The sequence below is a fragment of the Geotrypetes seraphini genome, chromosome 9 (genome assembly GCF_902459505.1).
Source record: "Geotrypetes seraphini chromosome 9, aGeoSer1.1, whole genome shotgun sequence".
Lineage (NCBI taxonomy): Eukaryota > Metazoa > Chordata > Amphibia > Gymnophiona > Dermophiidae > Geotrypetes > Geotrypetes seraphini.
Window position 1 is genome coordinate 138276706 of NC_047092.1, and position 26484 is coordinate 138303189.

General features: G+C 40.7%; 1 protein-coding gene across 3 annotated transcripts in view; it reads left to right on the forward strand.

Annotated features, from left to right (window-relative positions):
• Positions 1–26484, forward strand: part of CLSTN2 (calsyntenin 2) — a 1243607-nt gene that overhangs the window by 238067 nt on the left and 979056 nt on the right. The gene's annotated exons all lie outside the window — the stretch shown is intronic.

Consider the following 26484-nt stretch of genomic DNA (forward strand, 5'->3'; position numbering starts at 1 on the left):
AGGAGATAAGGGGGGGGGGGGCAGTTGTCTAGGGAGCTGCAGCGTGAGGACAGTTTGGATAATAGTTTATTTGTGTCGGGGGTGGACAGGTTGGTGAATGTAGACCAGATTTGGTCTGCTTTGATGGGTTCAGTGAGTTGTTGAGATATGTCACGAGTGTGCGTCTTGGTGATGGTTGATTTGGTTACTTTGGACTGAACAGTTTTGATTTTGTTGGGAAAGAAGTCTGATAGTTCCTGTGCTGTAATTTGGTTGGGATGTCCCTTGGATTCTTGGTTTGGCGGGGCTGTTAGTTGTCACACCAGGTGGAATAGTTTTTTGTTGTCCGGTGTTTGGTATTTAGTCTGCTTGCATAGTAGTTTTTCTTGGTCTCTGATGTTTGTTTTGTATTTGTTTATTGCTTTTTGCTTTTGTATTCTGGTGTTCTACTTTTTCCACCATTTTCTTTCAAGCCGTCTGCATAGTTGTTTATCAGGTCTCAGTGATTCAGTAAACCAGGGGGAATTATAATTTTGTTTTATTTTACGTGGGTGGATAGGGGTGAGAATGTCTAGTGTGTTGTTGATGGTTTGATTCCAGAAGCCTATTTGATATTAGTGAATATAAAGGAATAAGACAACATTTTATACTATGGAGTACATTTCTAAAATGTTTGTGGAATATGAAGTCATTGTTTTATAGGTGCATATATTACCTATAGAAAACAGGCACATGTTCATTTATAAAATTGCACCTAACCCCAGTATTATACAAATCCTCACATACAACTTTACATCTGCTTCCAGGAAGGCCTTAATTTATACATTTGTTTCATGGATAGAGGAATGATGAGTATTTCAACACAACTCCACCCAATTCCTCCCAAAATATGCCCCCAGGAATTCCTACACTCAGTGAATGAAAAAAGAAAAATTGTTTCACCGTGAATATTGTATGTATAAGAGACATTCTTTGAGAACAAGCAATATAATATACTCATATTTCAGTGATGTCATCCACATCCACATCTACATCTCTTCTTCATTTTTTCTCATTTTTTAGTAATTCTCTTGAATTTGGTTACATTTTCTTTATTTTTATTTTTTTGGGCCTTAGGGCTACTTCAAGACCTTTTTCACTCCAGGGAGCATTAATGGTTTCCAGTATACTTTTCACTCAAGTTCCCAGGGTCATCGAGCCTTTGGACTGCATTGGCTGTCTAGGCGCCTAGTTTGCACCCACTGACACTTAATTGCTTTAATTGGCACAGTAATTGGCTGCACCATTTAAAGCCAATTAAAACTTGCAGGGCGGCTAGCAGTGCATAAAGTCAAAGTAGACATGGTTAGGAACAGAGATGACCTTAAGCTTTATTAGGCTCTGCTATGTTTGATTCTGCAAAAAAAAACAAAACCTTAGGCACTGGAAATGTAAGCCTTTAAAACCCTGACCTACATTACTGGCGCCTAAGTTTTTTCTTAGGCACTGATAACTGAAATTCTGTTAAAGACACGTAAGTGCGATTGACACATGGCTGCACCATTTTTCTAGTTGCTGGTCGATTTAATAATAATAACTTTATTTTTGTATACCGCAGTACCAGAATAGTTCAGAGCGGTTTATATGACAAGAGACTGTACATCTACAGCGAAATTACAAATAAGTCAATCAATCAATATAACTTAGCAAGTCGGGAGCAGGCAAGAAGGAGATAGAGAGGTTATAAACAAGTCAATCGGCGTGGCTTAGGAAGTCGGGTGCAGGTAGGTGGGAGGTGCAGGAAGGTGGGAGGTACAAGGCATAGTTAAAAGTAGAGTTACAAGGAGGGCGGGAGTCAGAGATATTTGTCAAAGAGATAAGTTTTGATTGACTTCCTGAAAGTTTGGTAGGAGGGAGAATTAGAGATGAGAGTGGATAGACATTTGTTCCATTTGCATGCCTGGAATGCCAGGGATCTGTCAAGGAATCTCTTGTAGATGCAGCACTTTAGGGACGGGAAGGCAAACAAGTGGGCGTTACGTGTACGGGTGGGGCCAGGACGGACAAAGTGATCTGATAGGTAGATTGGAGACGAGCCTGTTAGGGTTTTGAAGCAGAGGCAAGCAAATTTGAAGATAATCCTCACCTCCATAGGCAGCCAGTGCAGTTTTTTTAGAAGGGGCTTATATGGTCAGATTTTTTGAGATTATAGATGAGTCGAACGGCTGCATTATGAACGAGTTTTAAGCGTTTGATGTTTTTTTTTAAATGAACGTAGGTAGATGATATTACAGTAGTCTAGGATACTCAGGATTAGTGATTGGACCAGTAATCGGAAGGAGAAGAAGTCAAAGTAGTGTTTGATGGTGCGGAGTTTCCAGAGGGTACCAAAACATTTTTTAATCTGAGCATTGGTGTGGACCTCGAAAGTAAGGTAGCGGTCCAGTATGACTCCAAGGATTTTGATTGTGTGGTTAATTGGGTAGTCTAACCCGTTAAGTTTCAGGGAGGTATTTGTTAGCTTGGTGTTGGGACTGGCCAGGAAAATTTTGGTTTTTTCTGGGTTCAACTTTAATTTGAATTGAGTGGCCCATTGTTCTATCTTGGTGAGGACGGATGAGGTGTTCTATCTTGGTGAGGACGGATGAGGTGAATTGTTCAATCTCTTGGGAAAGCGAAGTAATGGAAATGATAATAGTGATGTCGTCTGCGTAGATATATGATTTTAGTTTTAGGTTGGATAGCATATGACCTAGCAAGGCCATGTAGACATTGAATAGAGAGGGTGAAAGAGGGGAGCCCTGAGGAACTCCGCAGGGATTGTGCCAGGGTTGGGAGAAGGTCCCATTGAAGTGTACTTGGTAAGAGCGTTTTTTTTGAAATCCTGTGAACCAGTTTAGGACCTGACCGGAGATGCCGATGGAGTCAAGGCATCTGAGTAGAATGTCATGGTCAACCAGGTCAAAGGCACTGCTCAGGTCGAACTGGAGTATCAAGGCACTTTTTCCCAGAGAGAATAAGTGGAGGAGGTAATTAGGCAGAGAGGCTAAGACAGTTTCTGTGCTGTGATTTGGGCGGAAGCCAGACTGGGAATCATGGAGAATGTTGAACTTCTCAAGGTGGTTCATGAGTTTGTGATTGACTAGGCCTTCCGTAATTTTTTGGAATAGCGGTATGTTGGCGATGGGTCTATAATTGGAAGCCAAGGAGGTAGAATCCTTGGGTTTTTTTATAATTGGGGATACAAGGATGTGGCCGAGTTCTTTCGGGAAATGGCCGGTGAACAAGCAAAAGGATATCCAGTTGAGGAGTTCAATTTTGAATGAGGGAGGGGCTGATTTCATGATGGAGGGGGGACAGCTATCTAGTAGGCAGTTTGAATTTGCATATTTGGAGTAGAGCTTGAGGAATAGGTTCCAGTCTGGGCTTTCGAAGTGGTTCCAGGTCATGTCTGCTATTGAACTATCAGTTCCTAGAGACGATTTCAGAGTGTGAATTTTATTGGTAAAATAGTTGGCTAGGGTAGTGGCGGAGGGTGCGAGGTCTGAGTTGGAGCGTTTGAGTTGGTCAATATCGAATAGTGAGTTGACTATTTTGAAAAGTTCTTTGCTGTTCAGTGAGGGAGTATTGATTATTTTGGAGTAGTGTTTAGAGCACTTTTCTTTGATGATTCTTTTATATTCTTTGACTTTTAGTCGCCAGTTGAGTCTGGTATAATCTGTCTCGGTTTTGCGCCTTGTTCTTTCTAATTTACGTAGTTCTCATTTTAAAGTTATAAGGTCAGCATCGAACCAGCTGTCTGAGGGACGGAGAGTTTTTTTGCGAAGTTTCAGTGGCGCAATTTCGTTATAGAGTCTGAATGCTGAAATTATTCCAATCACGTATGAAATTAGGTTCTGGGTTGGGGCTGGAAGGTGGGCTATAGTGAGGCCAGAAGTCTGTTGGGTTTAATTGGCCTCTTGACCAGAACATCTTTTTAGGGTTGGTCCTAGAGTTCCTAATAGCGTCGGGAGCAGTTTAGGCCATTCAGTGCGGCTATCTGCGCTGAAAACTGCTAGCGCAGTTTGATAGAAGAGGCCCCTAGTTTTGAATTATTGGCTTTAACTTTCACAATATATAAGGAATGGCATTTGTTGATGTATTCTACCTTTTAGCCAAAGTAGTCTGACATTTATTTTATGTTCGCTACTAAAGAAAAAAAATGATCTTTTTTATTGAACAGAAAATAGTGCCCTAAAGCATTTTTCATTGCAATGCTTTGTCAAACATACATTTATTTTCAATTTATTTTTCATGTTGAAAGACAGAAAAAAAGTTTTAACGCATCTGTGTTGAATACAAAGTTTAGAAATAAATTTTATGTGGATCATTTGGCCTAAGCCCAAGCTATCATCCATTAAAGTATAAATTGAATGTATTTGTCACAATGTATTCAGATATACAATGCAAATCATTAATATAGTGTGTGTTAATTTTAGTGATGAACATTTGAAAACAATTTTGTTCTGGAAAAATCTCATGTATTGTACTAATTATATCAGTTCAAGTGCTAAGAAACTACATAGCACAACTGATATGGTTTAGAGTTCTACTGAAATCAACTGCATCATGTCTTCCCATTGTTTAAAATATTTATACTTTTTATTTTATATACTATTACTGTTTTTTAACATCATCTTTTTCATTATTGGATACGAGAACTCACGGCAGCCATTCAGAGTGCAGTGTGGGACTATGCAGGCACGCAAAAAGTGTGCGCCTGCCTCATGCACCGTTGTGCCGCTGCCAGAAGAGAGCAGTGGAACTGAGGCAGGAGCGCAAAATGTCTGCTGGGAACCAGGATGCAAAAAAAAAAAAAAAAAAAAAAGGTCCGGGTTGGGGGGTGTCTAGTTGGCTTGGGGTTAGCTGGCTGGCTGCCTTGGAGCTGGCTGGTTGGCTTGGGGCTGGCTGCCTGCCACTGCATGTGCCCACCACTAGACATGCCCCTTACCCTGTCCCAGCCTACCACTAAACCACCAGAGGGGGGAAAGGGAACAGGGCACACCATTTGGTTTAGAAATTTTTTTCTTGGTTTTTCCTCCTCTACAGGTGGGTGCGTCTTATGGTCAGGTGCATCGTATAGAGTGAAAAATACGATAGATATTTATAGTACAGAGCTGCTATTGCTAACAACTAAAGTTAAGCAATGGTTGAGTCAAGTATCGGTCAATTTTGTTACAATTCGATATTAATGCAGTTTTTGACTCAGTCGATCATATTTTGCTGATCAACAAATTGAGTGAGTTGGGTATGGTGGATCTGTAATTAATTGGTTTAACTAATTTTTTTAGTAAACAGGAAATATAGCATACTGAAGGATGGAACCTTTTCTAGGAGCTGGGCTTTTTTCAGGAGTGTCACGGGGCTCTTCTATTTCTCCTATGCTTTTTAATATCTTGATGAGTGTTCTGCATAAAGTATATTTGTATGTTATCCTATGCTGATGACATATATATATATATATATATATATATATATATATATATATATATATATATATATTTATATTTAATTCTGTTAAGTTCAAACAAGGAGGACATTTCAGCTAAGATCACTGATTGCGTGAATAGAATTGGAGATTGGGCTTCTACTAATAAGTTGATATTGAATGAAAGTAAGACAAAGGTTCTTTGGTTTCTTAATTCATTCTTCTGTTCCTTCATTTCTTCCTCTACAATGAGGTACTACCCTGAAAGTAGTGGGTATTCTTTTAAACCCTTCTCTTACATTTGAAGATCAAATTTCTAGTTTATGGAGGAAGATTTTATATATTATGAGGAAACTTAGGCTAATGAAGTCGTGCTTTTTTGAACATCATTTTGCACAGTAGGTTAAGATGTTAATGTTACCTCAACTTGATTACTGTATTCTTTATATTTGAACTTAAACATCAAAGCTGATCAAAAAATTGCAGTTGCTCCAGAATACTGCAGATTAATTTTTGGTCTGAAAAGATATGAAAGTGTTACATTAGTTTATAATAATCTTCATTGGTTATCAGTTGAGAAGCAAATTAAGTTTAATCAGTATGCATAGTTCATCATATATTACAGATTGACTCTTCAGATAATCTGATTTTGTTTTTTTCTAACTTGAGTTATTCTTCCACCAGATTATGTTGTACTTTATAACTATATTTTCCACAGATTAGAGAAGTACAGTATAAACAACAGCTCAACTCCTCTTTTGCTTACGCTGCCATTACAATTTGGAATAATCTACCTGTTTACATTAGGACTGATAATTACTTAAGGTTTTGTAAAAAATTGAAAACTTTTTTATTACTTGTAATATTCATGTTATGATGATATTTTAATTATTGATTGCTTTTGTATTTTCCCATATATTTTACAGTCTCTTTGAATGTAAATTGCCTTGAACCTTTTTGGTATAGTGCGATCAATAACTTGAATATTAGATTAATGTAATGTAATTTATTTCTTATATACCGCTACATCCGTTAGGTTCTAAGCGGTTTACAGAAAATATACATTAAGATTAGAAATAAGAAAGGTACTTGAAAAATTCCCTTACTGTCCCGAAGGCTCACAATCTAACTAAAGTACCTGGAGGGTAATAGAGAAGTGAAAAGTAGAGTTAGAGGAAAAATAAAAATAAAATAAACATTTTAACAAGACAGCATTGATCTAAATACTTTGGAAGGTAGAAGAGAGGAGAGAAAGGAATAGAAGCAGAAGGGGGAGCCGTTGAACAGTAGAATTCTGGAGAAATTTAAATGATAGAAATAGAACAAAACAAAGACAAAAGGCAAAACAATAGATAAGATTAAAGATAAATCATAAGCAGGAAAGAAAAATAAAATAAAACTTTGTCTTCAATCCACGGTTTCAGCGTCAGTGATGAAGTGGAGCAAGTAAGTTTAGGAGGAGCGATTGACGTTTCCAAAAAGGGCTTCTTCAGGGAAGAGACTTGGCAGACAGTCCCAGTTAGTTAGTTAAGTTAGAATAGAAGGTACTCCTTACTGTGATTATAATAATTTTCATCTTTTGGATGTTCTAGTGCAGGGGTAGGCAATTCCGGTCCTCAAGAGCCACAGGCAGGTCAGGTTTTCAGGATATCTACAATAAATATGCATGAGATAGATCTGCAACTCAAGGAGGCAGTGCATGTAAATCCATCTCATACATATTCATTGTGAATTTCCTGAAAATCTGACCTGCTTGTGGCTCTCGAGGACCGGAATTGCCTTACCTCTGTTTTAGCTTATTCTTAACCCCCAGAGACCCAAATATAGAAAAAAACGTAAAAAAATGTTTTCGAACGTTCACATGTTGTTATAGGAGGCTTGTGATCCCTAATCAGTGTTTTTTTTTTTTATTTTGACATTTTAGTAACTTTTGGGGAGGATGTTGTAAAATTGCAACGCTGGGCCTGTAAGGTAGCAGAATTTCAATAGTGTCACTCTCTCTCTGAACACATGTAAGGAATAATTAAAAGTTTATTTGTACTTTACAGCTTATAAAGACCCACCTAAGTTTATGTATATACACAACAACAATAGTATAATAAAGAAAAAAGTAATTTTTATTATCAATTTAATACAAAAAATGAGTATCATATAAAAACGCAAATTTTTCCCTGTGAAGCGCCCATTGACTTCTATCAGCGGTAATCAAGAAATTTCGTGTTTTTGCACAAAAAATTTCATGTTAGCGCAAATACGGGTAAAAACGGCCACGCTATGAAATAGCACTTGTGCTATCTTCATAGCACGGTTTTGTGAATCGAGCCCTATATGTGCATGTTTTATTTGTTCATTTATTCAGTTATGGTAGTTCCAAAAACAGTTATTTTGCTCTGAAAAGCACAGGCGAACATTGCACTTCCTGCAAAGTGTGTTGGTATAGCCTTTTGCACAGTGTCGGCACCGTCCTCTATCGGCTTTGATGGGAAAATGTCCAATCATGTCCTTGCAAACTTCCTTTGGAGGGTGTGCATTTGACTTTTTGGCTGTCATGGCAGCTGAAGAACCTCCATCATCTGTAAACTGCCTCTTTTGGGAAGTCAAGGTGCCCCCTCTTGATGAAACTGGGCTTGCAGATGGTCGCCCTCGCTTTGACACTGACCCAGCCGTTCCGATCAGGATAAGAGAAGATGCCAACTGGGCCTGAAACATTCTCCTGTTTAGCATCTGTTTCTTTGGGATATCCAAAGCTTTGCAGTCCCTTTTGTACAGGAGCCAAGCATTGATCACAGCTAGGTTAATGGTGTGCCAGAAGATGTAAAGGTACCAGCGGTAGGACTTCAGTGGAAACTTGTATTTTGCTGCAAATGAGTCTAACAAATCCACTCCGCCCATGAATTTGTTATAGGCAGCCACGATATAAGGCCTCTCAACTTCAACAAATCTTTTGGCAGTTTTGTCCCAGCGTTGAATCTTCTCCACTGGTTGTGGGCCAGCAAAGGAAGACACAAGTGTAACCTGTCTGTTGTCAAACCATTTCACAGCACAAATGTTGTGATTTGACTCCACTCTGACATCAAAGCTTCCTCTTCCCTTTTTCTTCAAGCTTTTCTCATCCTCAAGATTACAGTTTGGAAGGCGCACTTGTCTGGCTGTTCCTGTGTAATGAATTCCACAATCCAGCAGCCTAACTATCAATGGGATGCTGGTGAAAAAGTTGTCTGCATAGATCTTGTAGTTGTGACTATGTGGAAGTGTGGAAGCAAGTTTCATCACAACATCCCCTGATAGTCCAAGTTCAGATCTTGCCCGTATTCCATTCACACTGCCTTGGTACACATCAAAATCACAAAGTATACCAGAGATTCCAGTCCTTGCCCACAGCTTGAACCCCCATGGGTTTGGCTTGCCACGCATGTACTGTTTGATGCTGCTGAATTTCCCCCTGAAAGGGATCATCATTTCATCAACAGAGTTATGTTCTTCAGGGACCACTTTTAGGCATTTCTCTCTGAAAGCATCAAGCCATGGTCTGAGTTTCCAGAGTTTGTCACTTTTTTGTTCCATCTCAGACACGGTTAGATTGTTCACAAAATGTAATGATGTCAACAGAGACTGGAATCTGTTTCGTGACATTACATCAGCGACAGGACTGTATCTTGTGTCTGCTTCCCAGTACATACGGACTCCAGGCATTTGGACAAGACCCATCTTCAGATACATGCCAATCATTTGCTCTATTTCCTTTGTGTTTGTGTTTATAGATGATCCTTTCTTCTGAAAACTGTACTGATTTGTGTTATCTGCCAGAGCGTTGATCATATCTTCTGTCACAAACTTCTGAAAGTACTCCAGTGGTGTGCAGAGGGAATGGACATCATTACTCCAAAGCAGGCAACAGGGTTGTATGACTTCATGGCCAGATAAACAGACCTATTTACACATTCAACCATCCAATGGTGTTGCAGAACTGAACAATAGGTTCTATTAGTAATGTACATGAAGTTTTAAAAAGAAAAAAAATGGGGGAGGGTTTATTTTGTAGCCTTAAATGTGATGTTGTAATATTACAACACTGGGTCTCAGGGGAGTGCAGACAAAACCTTGCTATCACTTTGACCCACTGTTGTAAAATTACAACATAGAAATAACCAGCTCTAAATCTCTTAAAATCAGTATATTCAATGATGTCATAAAATCTGCATGATCTACACATATTAATGATCACATAAAAAAATATTTCAAGCTTTTTACTTACTTTAGTCCTGATGTATCCCGTCCAAAACAACAAGATGATATACTCCAAAGCAGGCAACAGGGTTGTATGACTTCATGGCCAGATAAACAGACCTATTTACACATTCAACCATCCAATGGTGTTGCAGAACTGAACAATAGGTTCTATTAGTAATGTACATGAAGTTTTAAAAAGAAAAAAAATGGGGGAGGGTTTATTTTGTAGCCTTAAATGTGATGTTGTAATATTACAACACTGGGTCTCTGTGACATTACAGATAACATATAGTCTATTTATAATGTCTTCTAGGCTTACTTTCTTAGAAACCAATAGTGTTTCAACTTCTCATATACAGTATGTTTAATGAGCTGCAAATGGTAAACAAAATAATTGTTAAACTGCTGTATGAATGAGGAGTTAGAGTGTATAACAAAGGAGATGAATTGATATGGGATTTGCAGCATATGTTTCCAAAATATTTTTATGTTGCATTTTACCTTCAAGATACACATAACAACAAGGCTAACTAGTATAACCATTTCAAAAAAAAAAAAGGATATGGCTCATTGGCTTGGAAACATAAAGTTTTTTTCTTTCTTATTGATTAATATTAACATTAAATTATACTTTATTTAAATTCTTGTTTTCTTTAAGGCAATGAGCTATGAAAAAAAGCCATTCTTCTCCTGACTAACATCCACAATACAAAGAGCATGATCTTGATAATTCTCAACAGAACCATTACCAGAAAACTAAGCAAAAGTTTAGAATCCTGTGGTAGAGAAAGTGTTCTTGAAAGCCTATTACTACTACTGTTAATTATTTCTAGATTACCAAATACAAATCATACAAAACACTACAGAAAGGGCTGTCCTGGGTTGTTCCAGGAAAATATGTTCTTCAACATTGCTCAATAACTTACTTTGGATACTGTTAGTGGCTCTGTCTAAGCTTTTTACCATGGCCCAGTGATGTAATAAGGAGGGGGTGGGGCGGTCCTTCTCCCCTCCACCCTTGGTTCTTCCTACTCCTTCCCCCGCCGCGTGCGTGCCTTCACTCCCCTCCCCCCCCCCACCGTACCTCTAGCCCTTCACTGACACAAGAAGCAACTCCAACCTGCTGCTCGCGCCAGCATCGACTCTCCCTCTGATGTTACTTCTGGGTCCCGTGCATAGGAAGTGTTGTTGGATGGAGAACCAACCTGATGCGAGCAGCAAATTAGTGATGCTGCTCGTACTGGTGAAATTAGATACAGGAGAAAGGAAGGGATTTGCACGGTGTGGGGGGAGGGCAGGGAAGCAGCGGGGGAACAGAAGAGGGCGGGGAGGGGCTCATGTGCCTTTCACCCTTGCTATGCCACTTCCCTGGTCTCTCCTTTTTTTGAGAGGTGCCTGGTCCCTTTATTTAAAGCATACATTTACATGGTTTGTGCCAGGTAGGGATCTAGTTTGCACGATATTTGTTTTCACATTGCATGAGAGAAGGGGATGACAGTTGTAGGCTTAGATTTTTCTTTTGTGACACTATTATGGAATTGTTAGTTGGCTGAGATTATGAGGGGGTGTTGAAAAGTTCTCAGTCCAACCAGCTTTATAGTAAGTTAAATATAGAAGATAAATGTAAATATATAAAATCATATCCAGGCTCTGTATCTAGTTTTGATAACTTGCCCAAGAAACCAACCCTAAACCTCTTCTTCCCTTCTAGTGATCCTAAACTCTCCCCTTTGCCTTACTATTCAACGCCCCTAATCTGTAATTCCCCTGCATCCACTGTATAAGCGTCCCCTGCATCTACTGTGTAAGCGTCCCCTAAATTGTAAGTTCCTGGAAATGTCCAGCAATCTTATACTGTAAATTGTAAGTTCCTGGAAATGTCCAGCAATCTTATACTGTAAATTGTAAGTTCCTGGAAATGTCCAGCAATCTTATACTGTAATCCGCTTAGAACTGCAAGGTACAGGCGGAATAGAAGTCACTAATGTAATGTAAAAGATTCAGTCTCCACGCCTGTCACTGCACCCTCCAGTTTTTGTTTTTCTGCTATATACCAATAAGTGAGAGATTGGAGAAACTGGTCCTCTTCTCCCTTGAAAAGAGGAGACTGAGAGGGGACATGATCGAAACATTCAAAATACTGAATGGAATAGACTTAGCAGATAAAGACAGATTGTTCACCCTCTCCAAGGTAGGGAGAACGAGAGGGCACTCTCTAAAGTTGAAAGAGGACAGATTCCGTACAAACGTAAGGAAGTTCTTCTTCACCCAGAGAGTGGTAGAAAACTGGAACGCTCTTCCGGAGTCTGTTAAAGGGGAAAACACCCTCCAGGGATTCAAGACAAAGTTGGACAAGTTCCTGCTAAACTGGAACATATGCAGGTGAGGCTGGACCCATTTAGAGCACTGGTCTTTGACCTGGGGGCTTCCACGTGAGCGGACTGCTGGGCACGATGGACCATTGGTCTGACCCAGCAGTGGCAATTCTTATGTTCCTCCATGGTTTAATATTTCCAGTATGCTGCAATTCTGTGCAGACTTCTAAATACAGTATGTATCTGTATATTTTATTGATTGATGTACCCAACAGGAGGCTCCTGTGCAATCAATGATCTATGAACTACAGGGAGATCCCTTTGTGTAAATTTAAAGATTAAAGATAATAGCTAAAGTCTAGGTAAATTCAGAATATTTGTCTTGCTCTAGACAAGCTAACCCCACAGCTTTGAAAGCAAATGTCAAGTTTTCTGTATGTTAAATCCACTTTGATTTAACCTCAGAAAGCTGTTAGAACTAAAATAGTTTACATGTCAGACATTAAGACAGGCACCTGAGACTTACAGTTGCAGGTCAAGGCAAATTTTTCTGTCTTCAATTCACTGGCGTTTGCTGGTAAACATGCAGATAAATAGAATGGAATGGATTTTGACATTTTTTCCCAGCTAGAAAGTAATTGGAAAGTGTGACTTGGAAGCCTGGGGATAGGGGAAGCCAAACAGTAAACTGCCAATACTTGGAAATCTTAAATGGAAGCCTATGTTCCTAATCGGCCTAGAGAGGAAGTACTGCCCGAATTAGGAAAGGATTTGGAGGAGCCCAGTAAACATCCTAATTGAGGTAATAATGAGTCAGGCCAACTGATAGGTTGAGGGGCCAGAGGAAAAGGAGGGATTGAAAGCCTGGACTCCCTTGAGATGATCTCCTAAGATGCAGAAGCTGGGAGAGAAGAAGTGGCTACAGCCCACAGCTAAATATATGGGTTGGATTGGACTGAGAACTATGGGGCATTGACCTCTAAGCAAGAGTCCAAGTTTGAACAAAAGACAAGGTACTTATCTTTGATTCTGCAGTGCTTGGAACCTTGGTTGGCCACTGTTTGAAACAGGATACTGGGTTTGATGGACTTTGGGTCTGTCCCAGTATGGCAATTCTTATGTTCTTTTTGCATTGAAATACAGCTAGGGGTAGAAATCAGGACCATAAAGTTATGTTGAGTTTTATCCTATCCTGTCCTTAATGAAGGAGGCTGTTTAACTGAATTCCTCCTACCTCCTAAAAAGAGCTCAGTCTGTGTTTTGCTACTTAAAGAAGCATTTTCATTAGAGAAGTATCTATGCCCAACAGAGCTTGTTAGAGAAGTACATAGGAGGTTAGCTACATAAGGTTTGAATATTTCTAGAGCCTAACTTGCACACAACCAGGACTCCAACATGGATTGTGTTTTCTTAAAGTATAGGAGCCTGAAGAGTCCAGAACTAACCAGCCTTGTTTTTAACTCGCAGAAGGAAAGTTATTGAATATGATTGCTGTGAAGTAAGGAATCTTTGGAAGTCACCCTGATTGAATGATCTACTAAGCTTCATTGGCTCCCATTTGAGGCCCGTGTGAATTTAAAACTGGGAACACTCTGTTATAAGACCTTATATGGTCATGCACCTGAGTACCTGTTAGAATTATTTACAACAAACCGTCCATTGCATAATACTGCATTATTTGTTTTCCCCCTGGTTCGAGGTTGTGTATATAAGAAGTTCCAGCAACGGCTAATTGCTTTTCAGGCGACCAGCTGGGATAGGGAGTTAGGTTCTTTATTTGGCAGGTTCCGTTCTTATATACATTACAGAAAGTTATTGAAATAAGTCTTGTTTGTAAAATTTTTAGAGAATTCAATTGATTGGTGTCTACTTTGTAGCTCACTTGGAATGTCCAGTTTTCTATTTTTGTGAACCGCATTGATACGTGAGGTTTTGCAGTCTAGAAATGTAATGTAATGATTCTGAATGAACTAAATGTGCAGTGCACTGTCCCTGGTACTGAAGGGTTTGTGGCCAAACCTGTTCCCTGAATTAAGGGTAGTAGGTCCTTAAAATGCCTCCTGAAGTGCTGAGTATTAGGGACTTGCTTACAGCTGTATTGAGTACATTGGTGGGAAGGCACTCATTCAATTTTATGCTTGACACTTTGGCCTCAGGATATAGATTTTATTTCTTTTCTTTGATAAACCCCCTCTTCTAAGAAACCGTGCTAATGGTTTTTAGCGCAGAGAGCTGCGCTGAATGGCCTGCGCTGCTCCCTATGCTCATAGGAACTCAGTGAGCTTTGGGAGCAGCGTGGGCCATTCAGCGCATCTCACTGCGCAAAAAAAATGCTAAAAAAACGCTAGTTCGGTTTCATAGAAGAGGGGCAGTCTCATTCTTGTCATCACTTTTATTTATTTCCATCAGCCTAGCAGGTCCAATATCCTGTACCATATTAGGATGTCTGAAACTGACCCTCTTTAGATCTGTGATATACCATTAAAGTGGCTGTTTAGATGCTTAGCATGATACATGTCATTCATGTGTTATCAATGTGCAATGCGTTATTGACTCTTGATCATAAGTCTCAAATCTAGTGTGTTTATACGTTAATTATGTGTTTTTAAATGTGTTATCAAACACATATTATTTTTTATTTATTTATATATTTTTTTTACAAATTGTTAAACAACAATTTAGTGGAAATTAACAATTGAAATAAGAAATAGAAAAAGTAAATTATAAAATAATTCCACATTTATGACTATTCAAAGTCCACAAAGTAAAGAGAGAGGGCCTGATTCTCTAAAAGTGCGTCCCTATTTTAGGCAGCTGTAGGCGTCCTACAGCTGTCTAATCAGCCAATCGGGATGCACGTTTTTTTAAAAAAATGCTCCCCAGGCAGGCCGCCTATATTGAAGGCGAGGCCCGCAAGACACCTAGGCCCTGATTCTGAATAGGACACCCGGGAGAGGCGTCCTATTCAGAATCGGCCTAAACTAAACCCCGATTCTGTAACCGGCGTCCATGTTACAGACGCGGGTTAGAGAAACGGGTTAGATTAGACACGGCCCGCTACACTTACCGCGGCAAGGGATCTCTCTGCCACTATAAGTATAGCGGGCCGCGGCCCCCTGACCAGGAGAGTGCCCAAACCCTCTGCCCCCGACACTACCGACCGCCCCCCCCCCCGACATTACCGATCCCCCCCCTGACAATATCGATAGCTGGCAGGAGGGTGCCCAATCCCTCCTGCCCGAAGACGCACCCCCCCCGGCACTAACCCCCACCCAAACCTCCACTCCACCAAACCTGTTCTTAGATGGGTCTTGCACGTCTTGAGCCGGCAGGCACGCCTCGTCGAAATGAAGCGGGCCCGCCCCTTCCCGGCCCATCCCGCCGAAGCCTAAGGCCTGATTGGCCCAGGCTCTAGAAGCCTGAACCAATCGGGCCTTAGGCATAGCGGGTCCGCCCATCCCCACTAAGTCTGTCTGATTGGCCAATCAGGCCTTAGATTAAGTGGGGATGGGCGGACCCGCTATGCCTAAGGCCTGATTGGTCCAGGCTTCTAGAGCCTGGGCCAATCAGGCCTTAGGCTTCGGCGAGATGGGCCGGGAAGCATTTTGCTGGCCTACATTTTAAGCTTCTCCTCTACTAGGGAGACGCGTAGGGCTGCCTAGGTTCAGCCTAAGGCCCTTAGACGAGCTTAGGCATTTTGCGGGTCTCCCTAGGCTCCCGGAGGTGCCTTCAGGCTTGCCTGGGGAGCATTTTTTTTTTTTAAAACGTGCATCCCGATTGGCTGATTAGACAGCTGTAGACGCCTAAAATCGGGATGCACTTTGGAGAATCAGGGCCAGAGAGTCCATTATTTCCAAGGGAAGTTGGTTCTCAGGAATAACTCATAACTAAATCACATTACAGAGTGTAGTTGGATTATTAACTAACTGCCTGGCTGAGGAACTCCATGGAGGGATCTGGAGTTCTTCAAGCTGCCTTACCTTCAAGAAAAAAATTAAATTGATCAGGATATAAAATATATATCTAATGTTCTGATAGGTAATGCAGCATTTACAGGGAAAACGTAACTGAAAAGTTGCTCCCAAACTCAAAGTTAATTGACGATAAGCCAGAAATTTCTTCCGTCTGGTTTGCATCCATTTTGATACATCAGGAAATATTGAAACTTTGAAACCATGAAATCCCGCATTATCAGTCTTATAGAATAGACGGAGAACTGCCTCCTTATCTTGGAGAAAAACGAAGGTTACCAGTAAAGTTGCTCTAATAGTTATTTCTTCTTGTAAAGATGATTCCAACATACCAGTGAGATCCAAATCTCATGGTACAATTCCTTTACCTTTATCTTCTTTAGGAATATTCAAATAGTATAACTTTTGTAATGGTGCTATATTATTTTCAGGAAATTTCAATACTGATTTTAAGAAGGAATTGAATAGGTCTCTCGGTGTTTGAAATTTGGAAACCGGGAAATTTAATAGTCTAAGATTTAAACTTCTGATTGCATTTTCCAAATTTTCCATTTTTCTAATAAGCAAACACTTTTCCTTCAGTTGGCAATTTATATTTCTATCAGCATTTCTTACCTCCTACCATGCCCAAGCACTGGTGCAAACAGAGGGGCATTCTTCCAGCCTCCTCTGCTACTTCTTTGTCGCAGCAAGTGGCAATAACGCCACCCTGGTTGGATTAGGCTCATCTGTTGACTGAGGTGGGCAGGCCTTGGTCTTGGAGGGCGAGGTGTTGCTCAGCCCATTGGGCCTGGAGTCCCTCTGCGTCCCGGGAGGATGTCAGGGACGCCGTCAGCAGTGCAGGAGGTGGCGGAGCTGATGACTCCGTCGGCGCTGCTGATTTCACCCTTGACCGCGGATGCAGTCCATGGCATGGCTTGCAGTCGACACCAGAGAGCGGAGGAGCAGGAACCTGCGACGAAGAAGGGAAGGAGGAGGTGGGACCCTTTGGAGTAGTTCCCGGAATATCTATACCTCCTCATTTAATAAGACCTGAGGTTATTGACATGGAAGCGATTTGGAGTGGACTGGAATCTTTACACAAAGTATGCTCTCAATTTGTTTCTTCGGGACAGAGCACTAATGTTCAATTTAAAACCTTGGAAGAGAAATTCCAAAAACAGTCCGATAGAATGGACAATCTGGTAAAATCAATAGCAGAAGTTAAGGTTATCAAACACTTTTAAAGTAGTTTTTATGTGCTACTGAGTGTTATATTTTCAACAAGTTACATGTATAACCATTTCATGATTCTCTTCATGTATGCGATCGTTATGAGCTCCTTTTACAAAGGTGCGCTAGCGTTTATAGCGCATGCACCGGATTAGCGCGCACTACCCAAAAAACTACCGCCTGCTCAAGAGGAGGCGGTAGCAGCTAGCGCATACGGCATTTTAGCGCAAGCTATTCTGCGCGTTAAGGCCTTAACACACCTTTGTAAATGGAGCCCCATTTGTTAGTTATGGATTATTATACACTTTTAATGTGGTTTCTATATGATACTAACGAGTGTGATTTTTTCAATAAGTTATAGTGTATTCATGATTTTTTGCATGTATGTGATCTTTATGGCATTTATCACTTTTTTATATCCATTTTTATAATCCATTTGTTTTACGTTTTATAAGTGTACCTATATATATATTTTTTTAACTTCTATTGTATATGTTTACAAGTTTTAAAACTTTTACATGGTCGCATCATGCCAATGTATATATTGTTCAATTTTAATATATTTTTTAAAATCTTATGATTGATTAACTATGGTTTGGTTCATATGGACTCATATCTTTATACTTTACTTTTATCGTATAATTATGTATGTGCCATTTGTAATGTACACAGCTTATTGTAATATAGGCTATCTTTTGGATGAAATTCATGTTTATCATGGTTTTATTTCAGCTTAGTTAGAAATTTTATATCCACTCATAGTTTAATTAATAGGTTAGACACTCAATCATTCATATCACTATGAGTGAGTATGCGGTCATTTTTTGAATGTTTCACTTAGGGCTCCTTTTACAAAGGTGTGCTAGGGTTTTTAGCGCACACACAAAATCTGCCGCCTCCTAAAAAGGAGGCGGTAGTGGCTAACGTGCTCGGGAATTTAATGCACGCTATTGCCATAGCGCACCTTTGTAAAAGGAGCCCTTAATTTTATGCACATGGTTTACATTTCATTCATATTTTATGATTTATCACATTTTTTTGCATGTTATATCTTCTTATGCATGTGCCATTCTGATTGGCCCAGGCGTCTTAGGTCCCACCTGTGGGCAGGCCTTTGGGACAGCTGGGCCAATCCAGCCCCATCCGGCCGGTGGCTGCCTTCTGGACAGGCGGGTTTGGGCACCCGTCTGTCCGGCGAACTGGAAAACGGGGAAGGGGGGTGGGGGGGTGGGGTCGGCCAGGGGTCACGGGTCAACTGGGGGGGGCAATCGGGGGTTCTGGGGGGGCAGTCATTGGGGGGAGGGGGGGTTGCATCGAGGGCAGGAGGGCCTGGGATCCCTCCTGCCCGTAATGTAGTGCGGTGTAGGGGTAGGGGGTCGCCTGGGCCAGGAGGGCAAGAGCTCCCTCCTAGCCCGAATGAGTCACGGGGGGGTGGTCGCCGGGGCCAGGAGAGCTTGGGCTCTCTCCTGGCCCGATGTTAATTGCAAGGGGGGGTAATGGATCGCGGCAGGAGATGCCTCATCTCCCCTACCCCGATGCCATCACTCCTCTACCAGAACTGCCGCGACCCGCGGCAGGAGAGATAGGGCATCTCTCCTGTCGCGGGTCGCGGCAGTTCCGGTAGAGGAGTGATGGCATCACGGTAGGGGAGATGAGGCATCACTCCTGCCGCGATGGTTGCGGTGGGTAGTTTGCCGGGTCGCTGAACTGATGGCGTCAGTGGCCATCAGCTCAGCGGCCCCTTTTTCGGCACTTAGACCTGGTTTGACTACGTCTAAGTCAAAAAGGTCTAAGTGCCGACTAGGCAACCTGTAAATGTTTTGGTTATATCTGTTGTACGCCTAGGTGTAGGTCGGCCCACCTCCCGCCCTTTCCCCTTCTCTAAACACACCTCTTTTCACTCTGTGCATCTAGAGGCAGGGGAAAGGCCTAAGCTGTTTTTAGATACGTCTAAAAAACAGCTTTGGTTATGGGTACTTGGACGATCAGGCTTTTTGATCGTCCAAATAGCCATTTAGGACACTTTTTAGACGTTTTTTTTTTATTATTATTACCCCATTAATGTTTATATCCTTTACCCAGTAGTTTAGTTGGGAATTCAAAATATAAAGATAGCATAAATACAAAATATGTTCAAAAAACTGCAAAATATAAAGATAGCATTAGTAAATTTCAAAAATGGATATACAGTATTAAAATCATTATACTGTAAGTTAACAAACATAAATAAAGCAAAATTTGAGTAATATGATACCATTTTTTTAACTAAATACATTTTCAGCTAGCTTTTAGAGGCCACAACTTCTTTCCTCAGGTCAGGACAGTATACAGCGGTTATGTTACCCTGTTCTGACAAAGGAATGAGGGTTTGGTCTCCAAACATTAAATCAAAAATGTATTAAAATTAATCCAATAAAAATATATCACCTTATATCAATTTTCATTATTTATCAATGTTTATTAAAACAGCTACCACACTACTTTATCCTAAACTAAAAATAAAATTCATTTTTTCTACCTGTGTTGTTTGGTCATTTACTTTTTCTAATCGTGTTGGTCTGAGTCTCTGGTTTTCTGCTTTCCTTATTTTCCTCTTAACACTCTTGCCAAAATTTCCTGTTGATTTACCATTTTTCTCTTCTTTCTTTTCCTCTTAATTTTCTTCAATTTATTTTCCTGCCTCTGTCTAGATTTACAGTCTGCAGTACCCCTCCTCCTTGTTTTTATACAGTGTGTACCTACAGCTTGCCATCTGGCTCTCCTATTTCACTTCCTTTTATTTTCCAATTTCTTACTAACTCTATCCTCTTTCTTCTCCCCCATCCAGCATTTGCTCCTCCTCTCTCTTCCCCTTCCATCTAGTGTCAGCTCCTCCTCTTCTCCCATTTTAATGCAGCTTCTGCTCCCTCTCTCCCCTTCCTTCCATCCAGTACCTGACCTCTACTCTCCCCCTTCCATCCAACATTTGTCCCCCTCCTCCCTTCCATTCAGCATCTGCTTCCGCTCCCTCTTCTATCCAGTATCCACCCCCTCTCTTCCCCTTCCATCCAGTGTTTGCCTTTTCTCTTCCATCTAGTGCTTGACTCCTTTCTCTCCTCCCCCGATCTCCTCTCTTCCCTTTCCATCCAGTGCCAGATCTTTTTTCTCCCCCTTCCATCCATAACCAGACCTTCTCTCCTCCCTTCCATTCAGAATATACTTCCTCTCCACCTTCTATCCAATGTCTGCATCTTCTCTCTCTTTCCTCCTTCACATCCAGGTCTTGATCCCCTATCCCCCTTCCATCCATCATGTCTCTCTCCGGCATCAGCAAAACAAAAGATACATGGTACTTCTTTTAAAACAAATAACAGGACTTATTTTTCACTCAATGAATAGTTAAGCTCTGGAACTCATTGCTGGAGAATATGGTAAATAAAAAAAAACTGCATGTCTGGGTTTAAACATGGTTTGCACAAGTTCTTAGAGGAAAAGTGAATACACTTCTATTAAGGTAGACCTGGGAAAAGCCACTACTTATCCTTGGGATCAGCATGGAATTTTGCTACTCTTTTGGATTCTGATAACTTCTTGTGACCTGGATTGGTCTAGAAGTAAAATACCGAGCTAGATGGACCATCCGTCTGACTTAGTTTGGCAATTCTTATGTTCTTATATAAATCTTGTGCTGATGGGCAGCATTTAATATTTTAGGCAGGATTGCTTGGTTGTAGTAAGTTTCCCTTCCTCAAGCCACGCCAGTCATCTAAATTCCCACTTTCCACACTTATCTTGGTAACTCCCATCATTAAGTCCTGGGATATCTACAGAGAGCACTGTAATTGGTTTTATTTGATGTATTCCGCTTTAAATCCTTATGATGAGGTTACAGTGGAATATAAATATCTGTTTGAATTAAATGTTTGTAAGCATGTGTGTGTAGTATTGGCTCACTATACTTGTAGTAGAGGATCAAGTCCACTATGGAGATCATTTTAGAAAGATTTTTCCATATGAAAAGATGATACTTTTCTAAAATTGTGTGGCTGTGCTTGCACACACACACACACACACACACACAAACACACACATGGCAACAATAACACATGCAGTTATATGTATAATTTTGCAAGGTATTCTCAGGGGTGAGTTGGGACAGATTTATGATTGTACATAAATATTTTATAAAGTGTGTGTGTGTACACATAACACAGGTTAGATTCAGTAAATGGTGCAAAAAAACAAAAAATCAGTATTCTATAATGGGCACTGAAAGATGAGCGCCCGTTATAGAATAGCATTGAGTGACAATTTTGGCACCCAAATTTCAGTACCAGGACTTAACACTTCAAGTTTCAAGTTTATTAGGATTTTTATATACCGCCTATCAAGGTTATCTAAGCGGTTTTACAATCAGGTACTCAAGCATTTTCCCTCTCTGTCCCGGTGGGCTCACAATCTAGCTAATGTACCTGGGGCTATGGAGGACTGAGTGACTTGCCCAGGGTCACAAGGAGCAGCGCGGGGTTTGAACCCACAACCCCAGGGTGCTGAGGCTGTAGATCCAACCACTGCGCCACACACTCCTCCTTAACACTTGCTGAAATAGGTGTAATTCCTGGCACCCAATTTGGATGCACATCCCTGGTATTCTATAACGTCGTGTAAATTTTAAGAATACCCCTGACCCGCCTCCCATAGCCACACCGCTCTTTGGGTTGTACACTATAGGATTTGGGTACATATTGTTATAGAATAGCACATACCAAGATGAGCAATTAATTGGGTGCAATTCAGCACCCAGTTATTGGCAGTAATTGACTCGTTAATCAAATCAATTGATTGCACATCTTAGATTGGCACCAAATATAGAATCAGGGGGCATATGTGCACATCCTGCCTTAGAGTGGGGTAAATTTATGCATGTGCATTTATGAGCTATTGGGACTGTGTTGGCTATTTCATAACAGGGAATCCTAGATCCAAAGAAATAATCACTGTTAATAGTATTCAAAATATACTGTATCAAGAATGCATGAACTGTTAGTAAGTTTTAAACTCAGAGTCATGGAGGCAGTAACTGGGGAGAACCCCGACACTACTGCCTCACCGCCCAATCATCGCATATTAAAAGGAACTTAAACTTTTTAGTTCAGGGAAAAATAATATTTAATCTTTACAAGGGGGGTGGGTGGGCATTTTTTGATTATAATTAGAATAATTTATTTTTCATAATTATATAAGGAAGGGGGATATTATTATATTTTATAAGGGTTATTTGTAAGATGTCAAGTGTATTTGAAAGTGAAATTGATATATGTATTTATTGTACTTGATTTAAGATATGAAATGAATAAAGTATTAAAAAAAAAAAAAAGATTAAAAGGAATTCAGTTGTTTAAATTTTTAAGGTCATGTGCCACTCGGGCTCAACTACTTGCTTGTGTACGTCTATGATTTAAATATGAGCAGCAAACTTATCTCATAGCTTGCAGATTCTGACGTGCCACATTTCGTTCCTGCTTCAGGGAACCATGTTTTGCAAGAGTGATCTAATTATGGGCGTGATTGACTCAAAGGGTTGAACATGTCTTACATATTAGCCGAACAATTCGTAAAGCTTCCTCCTGGCTATTTTATAACGGCACACAGGACACCTATGTTGCTTTTGTAAAATGTCTTAACAGACACTTAACCCCTTCTTTTACTAAGATGCGCTAACTGATTAGCGCGTGCTAATCAAATTAACATGTGCTAAACGCTAACGCGTCCATAGACTAGCATGCACGCGTTAGCATTTAGTGCGCGCTAATCAGTTAGCGCACCTTTGTAAAAGAGGGCTTAAGGCCAGGATTCTCTAACTGGTGCTGATTTTTTTAGGCACTAATAGGCAAACAAACTCAGCTATAAACATCATTAAATTATGTTTTTTAACTCAGTTTCAAGACTCTTACCAGTGCCTAAAAAATTGGTGCCAGAATTGTGCCTATGTAAGTGCTTTAGGCCTTAATGCTACTATGGGCATGGCTAACTCTGGAAGTGGCGTTAGGCAGTCTAAAGTGCCTATGTAGGCACGATTCATGGCAAAGATAGGCGCCAGAAATGTAGGCCCGGGAAACCCTGGGCCACATTTCCAGCACCTATCATTGGCGGAGGCACAATTCTCTATAGGGCGCTGTCATGTGATCGACATGCGATTGGCAGCTGCTCGATATCATCGCCCTATGGAGAATCCGGGCCTTTGTTCCTATACTTTCAGACTCCCTGTTCTAAAATTGTCCCCTATAGGTACTACATTTAAAAAAAGTATTTGAAGTCGTTGGAAGCCCTTTAACATTGTAGTATCTCTATGTAATAAGAGATACTACAATTTCCATTAGTTTTTGTCATGTTTGTTTCTCCACTGCTTTTCTTTTCAGTGCATGGGAAGAATACAGCTGAAATATGTTCCTTTGATCTGCTTTTAGTTTTCTGCTTTATTTAACTGGCATTCTTCACTGTAATGTGCAAAAGAGCTCTGTAAGTGGGTGATGCAGTGTGAAAATACCTTGGAAAGTTACCATTTGGAGGCTTGCCTGATTCATGCCTTGATGTTGATCTGTTGATTAATATGATGTTTCTGAACTGATTAGTGGTGTGACAGCTCATGCATTTTTTGTACTGTATAAATGTTACTCAACCAGCTCCTGGCTTTGAGCAGATGGATGTGATCTACGCAATTTATTACCTTTTGCTACCTGTGCTGAGTCTGGAGAAATCTATACTGAAATAAGTTAGCAAGTGCCATGATCACATGTTGCAGTAGTACATGCCGGTTGACATTTATTTACATTTTAAAAAAAATGTGATTAAAACAACTCTGGATAGCTTAAGTACTATGAAATCTTGCTGGTTGTTTTATAAAGAAAATATACGCGCATTTAAGATTTTGAAATTGGTTCAGCAGGTTATTTATGGTAAACTCCCCAGTTATTTTTAGTGAAATTTTACAGATTGATCAGCCAGAGCGTACATTGAGATCTGAGAAACGTATGCTGTTGAATGTTAGACTAAGGGGTAATGCACATTATGTGAATACAGTAAAATCTTCTTTCTCTATTCCTGGAAACTTGTGTTTCTGTGAGAATGTGCTTATTTTCAGGAAATTATTGAAGACATCTTTATGTCCAGACATTTCATTGAAGTAAGGGTTGATTGAATCTAGGAGGACTTGTGGATTAGATCAGTCTTAAGATTCTCTGTTAATTTTATTTATGTAACTGATGGTTTTTAAACTTTGTATATGTCTGTTGTTCATTGTGGATGATTTTTTTTATTGTAAACCACCTAGGGGTCTTTTTACTAAGGCACGCTAGCTGTTTTAGCGTGCGCTAAATGCTAACGCATCCATAGACTATAATGGATGCGTTGGCGTTTAGCGCACGCTAAAATGGCTAGCACGCCTTAGTAAAAAGATCCCCCTAGTTTTTTGGCACATAATAAATATTTTAAATAAATAATTTTTTTTTTTTTTTTTTTAAATTATTATGCATTTAGGCCATGCATTTTGTGTGGAACTTGGTGCAAGTTAGGTTTTAGGTGCGGTGGGTATTTTCCTGATCTTGGATTTCAAAAACCAGATAAGAAAGCTTTGAAGCCCACATCTTAATTAAGCTGCTAGTTTAATTAAGGTGTGGGCTTCAAAGAAGGGTTACTAGACGTCTTTTTAGAGGACTGTCCGGGTGCTCAGACAGATTTCCAAAACCCGGCTGGGCAGACTGGATGGACCATTCGGGTCTTTACCTGCCATCATTTACTATGTTATGTTACTATGTTACTAAGTTTGTCCGGGTTTCGGAAAGCCTGAGCTTGGGGCTGTATCTGGGGGACGGCGGCCTCTGAACATGCGAGAATGTGAAGTGATGATGTCGAACTCATGTGTGTGACATCATCACATTGCATCTGTGTATGCTCAAAGCCCTCCAGACTCGGCCCCGAGCTCAGGGAAGACGATGAAGGTTTGCGTGGTGGCTTGACCGTGGCAGAATGAGTCGGGACCAGGGGTGGGATGGGGCCAGGCCGGGGGCAGAACGGAGTGGGACCACGTATCCTTTTTTGAAACTTTAAGAATCTGGTAACCCTACTTTAGCGTAACGATGCTATAAAGGTTCTGATAACGAGACTATGGTAATTGACAATGTCTTAGGGCTCCTTTAATTAAGCCACGCTAGCGGGGTTAACACGCGCGACTTTTCATCACGCGCTAACCCCCACACTGGCCTAAAAACTACCGCCCGCTCAAGAGGAGGCGGTAGCGGCTAGTGCGGCTGGCGGTTTAGCGCGCGGTATTACACACGTTAAACCGCTAGCGCGCCTTTTGTAAAAGGATCCCTTAGTTTTGCTTAATCGTTTGAGATACCTGTTTGTTTACATTCATGTAATAGTATTGCAAGTCTGTTTTTTGTGTACTGTAGATATATTTTGAATATGAAACATGAAACTAACTTGCTGACATTCTTAAGCAACTACTGTGTGTGTGTGATCAATACCTGCTAATTGGTTCTGTACATGATATGCTGTTGAATCACTCTTGTCAATTCCAGAGCAGCATTTAGTGTTCTAAAAACAAGTAAACAACTTTGCAAAGGTTGAAAGAATGTGCTTTGCCAAATACATAATTGACTGAAATTAGGATTGACCTAATGGCTCAGAGAAAGCCAAGGCTCAAGCTCTGGCTCTGACTCCTGTTTATTAGCCTAGCACTATTTATGCATTGAAATAGGGGCTTATAAGGATCATGATACATGTTGCATTCTTTGATGCAATAAGATAAATTTACTAACCTGCTATCTACTGTATTTTTCAGTCCATAAGATCCACTTTTTCCACCCCCAAAAAGGGGGGTGGAAAAGTGGGTGCATCTTATGGAGCAAAGACGATCCCCTCCTGGTACTCTTTAATAACACCGCCCACCCGCCGGCCCTTCCTTTAAAACATCCCCTGCCCCGCAGTACCTTTTTAAACATCCCCGAAACCTGGTGGTCCAGCGGCATATGGGCTGGCAGGAGCGCACTGTCTGCGCTGGTACCCGGGTCCGCCCCACTCTGAATGGCTGCATCAGTTCTCGCGGGACTCGCAAGAACTGACTGCAGCCATTCAGAAAGCGGGGCGGGCCCAGGCAGCTGTTCAAGCTGTTTTCAGTATTATCACTGGCAAAAAAGTTCCCTCAACAGCAACGCTAGGTTTAAAAATGCAGACTGCCGGTGAGGTGCACAATTAAGGACTTATCTCAAAACGGGACTCTTCTTATCCACAGTAGCGCTGTCATTGTCTTCGCACTCCCGCAGAGGTGGTGACATGCATGAAGGAATTA